Source organism: Hylobates moloch, unplaced genomic scaffold, assembly GCF_009828535.3.
Source record: "Hylobates moloch isolate HMO894 unplaced genomic scaffold, HMol_V3 SCAFFOLD_14, whole genome shotgun sequence".
NCBI classification, from domain to species: Eukaryota; Metazoa; Chordata; class Mammalia; order Primates; family Hylobatidae; genus Hylobates; species Hylobates moloch.
Genome location: NW_026652289.1, coordinates 18,599,604 through 18,604,145, shown reverse-complemented (window position 1 = coordinate 18,604,145; position 4,542 = coordinate 18,599,604). Strand labels below are relative to the sequence as shown.

The 4,542-nt window shown below is 41.3% G+C and overlaps 1 pseudogene; it reads right to left on the bottom strand.

The window, feature by feature from the left end:
- Positions 1-762: 762 nt before the first annotated feature.
- On the bottom strand, positions 763-1,210 carry LOC116481869 (large ribosomal subunit protein uL16-like; annotated as a pseudogene).
- Between the last annotated feature and the right edge of the window lie 3,332 nt (positions 1,211-4,542).

Below are 4,542 nucleotides of genomic sequence, written 5' to 3'. Positions count from 1 at the left end.
GTCCCCAAAAATGTTTTGAAATCACAGCAACTTTATCAAATACAAAAATAAATAAGTAAATAAATAAATAACTTGAAATATTGTTATGAGGTCAATTTTCCATTTATCAAAATTTCCTTTCTTGACAAACACAATTCACTGGTCATTTTAAGTTTTAAGAAAAGTGCTGTATTTAATGGCTCATTCATATTTTCATTGCTTGAAGTTGTCCATAGTTTACTGATTGCATATTCTTTCTCTTCAGCAAAATGGCAGTACATTGATGATGAACATGGGATCCCTTGGGTTAACACCACACTAAATGTAACCTAACACTCTTAGATGCTCGCTGTGTAGGCCAGAGCCTCCTAATCTATAATGTGAGTAGGACATATAGTATACAGCATGAGATAAAGTTTAAACACGTTAGTGTTCAACTATAGGATCTCAGAGCAACTTAAAGCACTGAGGTTGCCTAGGAACAAACATTTTCATGAATTCTATTTATTATTTATTTTTATTTTTTAGATGGACAGGAAGTAGGATTTATTGGTGAGTATTAAGAGGGGGCAGCACGGTGGAAGCCCTCATAAGTGCAGGGCCTGCCACTTGTCCAGAGGGCCATGACTAGCGATGTACGTGACCCCACAGCCATCTGAGATGAGCCGCTTCTCAGCCACCATGTCTTCAAATTCATTCTCATTGAACTTGGTGAAGCCCCACTTCTTTGAGATGTGGATCTTCTGGCAGCCAGGGAACTTGAACTTGGCCCTGCGTGGGGTGTCAATCACATGCTCCTTGTTCTGCAGCTTGGTGTGGATGGACATGATAACTGGGCCAATGCAAACCCTGGCCACAGTGCCCTGGGGCTTTCCAAAGGCACCTCGCATGCCTATTTGAGCCTGTCAGCCCCAGCACAGGACAACGTCTTGTTGATGCAGATGACGTGGAAGGGGTGGAGCCACACCCGGATATGGAAGCCATCTTTGCCACAGCTTTTTACCATGTACTTATTGGCACAAATTCGGGCAGCCTCCAGGGCTTCAGAGGACAGCTGCTCAAATTCATCTGACACCATGTGGCCATGAAGCGGAAACTCATCCACTTTTACCTTCTTCTGCCCCAGGTCAAAGATGCGAATCTTGGCATCAGGGACACCTTGGCAGAAGCAAGACTTTGGATATGTCTTGTTCTTACAATACCAGTAACAACGGGCCGGACGGTGGCCCATGGCAACACCAGGATCTTCAGTGGCACACTCAAGGGAAAGAGAGCATGAGTTCTTATTAATATAATAATTTATGTACTTTACATCAATTTATTTATTTATGTTTAATTGACAAATAGAATTGTGTGTGTATATATATATATATATATATATGTCTTTTTTTTTTTTTTTTTTGAGATGGAGTCTTGCTCTGTTGCCCAGGCTGGAATGCAGGGGCGTGATCTCGGCTCATTGCAAGCTCTGCCTCCTGGGTTCACATCATTCTCCTGCCTCAGCCTCCCAAGTAGCTGGGACTACAGGCGCCCGCCACCACGCCGGGCTAATTTTTTTTTTTTTGTATTTTTAGTAGAGACAGGGTTTCACCATGTTAGTCAGGATGGTCTCGATCTCCTGACCTTGTGATCCACCCACTTCAGCCTCCCAAAGTGCTGGGGTTACAGGCGTGAGCCACCGCACCCAGCTGAATTGTATATATTTATGCTGTACAACATGTACAATATATATCCAACATATATATTGGATATATATCTAGACACTATGGAATGGCAGAATCAGGCTAATTATCATATCCCATTTCCTCACACACTTACCATTTTTGTGGTGATGGCACTTAAAATCTACTTTTTTAGCACATAGTACATTGCTGTTAAGTATGATCACTGAGTCCTGAACTTACTGCTCCTAAATGAAATTTTAAAATTGATTTCTTTCTTCTTGTCTTTACTTGGAAGCCAACTATTGTTTTTCTTGGTTTTTAAATGATGTGTGGCATGCTAATCTGAGGTCCGTTCTGCAAGTTCTTGAGAACAGATTACCCAAGGAAACAACAACCATATTCCCTAGTGTCTTATGATGTAACCAGTGGAATGGTACTCATGGGAGGAGAGGGAAGAGGTAAAAATTTGGTTTTGGACCTCGACTCATGCAATTTTGTTCTGTGGTGGGGACCCTCTACTGTTTGGCTTTCCAGTGTTACTATGTGTATTCTTTTATATGCTGAGGAAGTTGTAGGAAAGTAAGGAAAATAAAACACTTTTTTCTTTTTTTTTTTGAGACAGAATCTTGCTCTATTCCCCAGGCTGGAGTGCAGTGGCACAATTTCAGCTCACTACAGCCTCCACCTCCTGGGTTCAAGGGATTCTCCTGTCTCAGCCTCCCGAGTAGCTGGGACTACAGGCGCCCACCACCACACCTGGCTAATTTTTGTATTTTTTTCGGTAGAGGTGGGGTTTCACCATGTTGGCCAGGCTCATCTTGAACTCCCTGACCTTAATTGATTCACCCACCTCAGCCTCCCAAAGTGCTGGGATTACAGGTGTGAGCCACTGTGACTGGCCTGTTCATTTTTTACATCAGCACATCTGGTACTCCCCACTAAGGATGAGGGACTTCGCACTGGAGCAAGATGATTAGGAGAAAAATGAATCTGCTTTGCCACCTAGTTTGGGGGGAATTGATGGAGCACACACTTTTGAGGGACACATGATCTCTTTCTCAGCAGTAACTTGCTAATGCTGTACCAGCTTTCAGCTTGCCTGGAAATGGCAAGAGTGTTCTCTGAGCGTCTTATGGACACAATGAATCAGCTTTACCTCAAAATAAAAGTTAAAAAATAATACATTCTGGCTTACCCCATGATACAATACTGCTAAGTGCATTCATATGCACACACGCGGAGTCTTTCTGTCTAAAAAACAACATTGTGTTTACATTCTGCCACCTATCTCAGAGGGACTAAGACTTGGAGAACTCTGATGACATCCTTTAATCTTCTCCTTCATGTGGAAATGTAGTGTTTAATCTTTGCACCTTTTTCTATTAGTTTTCATCTGAAATGGTTTTTTTTTAATGTATTTCTCTTAGGGCGGATGCATGGTGGCACAATATCATGCCTTATTACTTAACGTTCACATCTCCCTCCCAATAATTTAAACTCTTCAAATATTTGTTGATAATTTTCGTATTCCCATTTCATGTTTGCACAGCCAAGTAACACATGTAAAATTCCTTTAATCTCTCCATACAAAATAAATCCTCCATTGCCTTAATTATTCCTAGTAGTGCTTTCTGAACTTTTACCAGCCTTGTTTGGCAGAATTATGGTGAGAAAGTTGAATCCAGGCTGTCAGTAGCAAAGTGTTTGCCATGCTATTATCCTTGGCAATTGCAGGCCGCCTCCAGGCTACAAAACAGCTCAGTGCCTACCTCCTTTTCCCTGCTTTCTACTGGCCTACAAATTCCAGCTGTGGTCAGCTGGTGAGCTCTGAGCTACAGGGACAGCGTGGCGCATGTTTTGGGCTTGACTCAGGGATCATGTCATGTTGGGACAGTGAACTTTCCGATGGGAGCCAATAACACCCATGGTTGTTTTCACCTCCTGACCAGAATGTCTCAACTTAATTCAATCATCTGAACATCAATGAGGGTGACTGGAAAAAATTTTTTTATCACAGCACTAAAATAAAAGCAATTCCAAGATGTTTTCTTTTCCATTGCACATTTTCAGAGCTTTGATTTTCCTGGTAAAATGCTCTTTGCATGTGCCATGTTCCCAGATTAGGAGATGATACCCAAGGGAGAAGAGGTAAAAATGCACATAGATAATTTTACACCATGACACTGTGGTTAAGGCTTTCAAGGATGCTTTTAACGATGCTATGTGCCATGGTTTTAAAAATCACTATGAAGTTATTTATTTGCATATAGTTTCCTCTTAAAAAGTCTTTAAATAAATAAAAGAGGAGAAATCGTACAAATTTCTTCTTTTACTGAGTACCTACTCTTGCTTTGTGTTTATGAGTGAAGAGAGATGGGGAACATACAGAATATTAGGTGGTATATTTAAGATACTTGTTCATTTTAAGATTTAGGCTTGCAATTTAGGTGTGCCTAATTTGTCTGCTTTGGGAGCTCAAAAGTCAAGTTGCTACTGCAATCAAGCATCAATATTCCTTAATTTGAAGTGTTAAAAAATATGTGTGTGTGAGCGTGTGCATATCTGTGTTCAACTATCTGCCTTTATTAGTTCTCTAGTCCTGCTGTACGTAACACATCACTATAGACTTACCACCTTAAATACATAGGTCCAAAGTCTGACACTCGTCTCATTACTGGCAACAGGTTCTTTGATGTGAGGCAAAAAGAGTTTTCCCAGAGAAGTCTTCACTGGAGCTTGTGCCAGGGGATAAGGGAGACAGCAAGAGAGAAAGAGAGAGAATTCCCTAATTCCACTAGAAGAGCTGTAGGGCTTTTCTGTTAGGCAAAACATGGGAACTGACATGCAAGTTGGGCTGCAAAGCACATAAAGGGTAGAGCACAGGCTAGCATTATCTGGT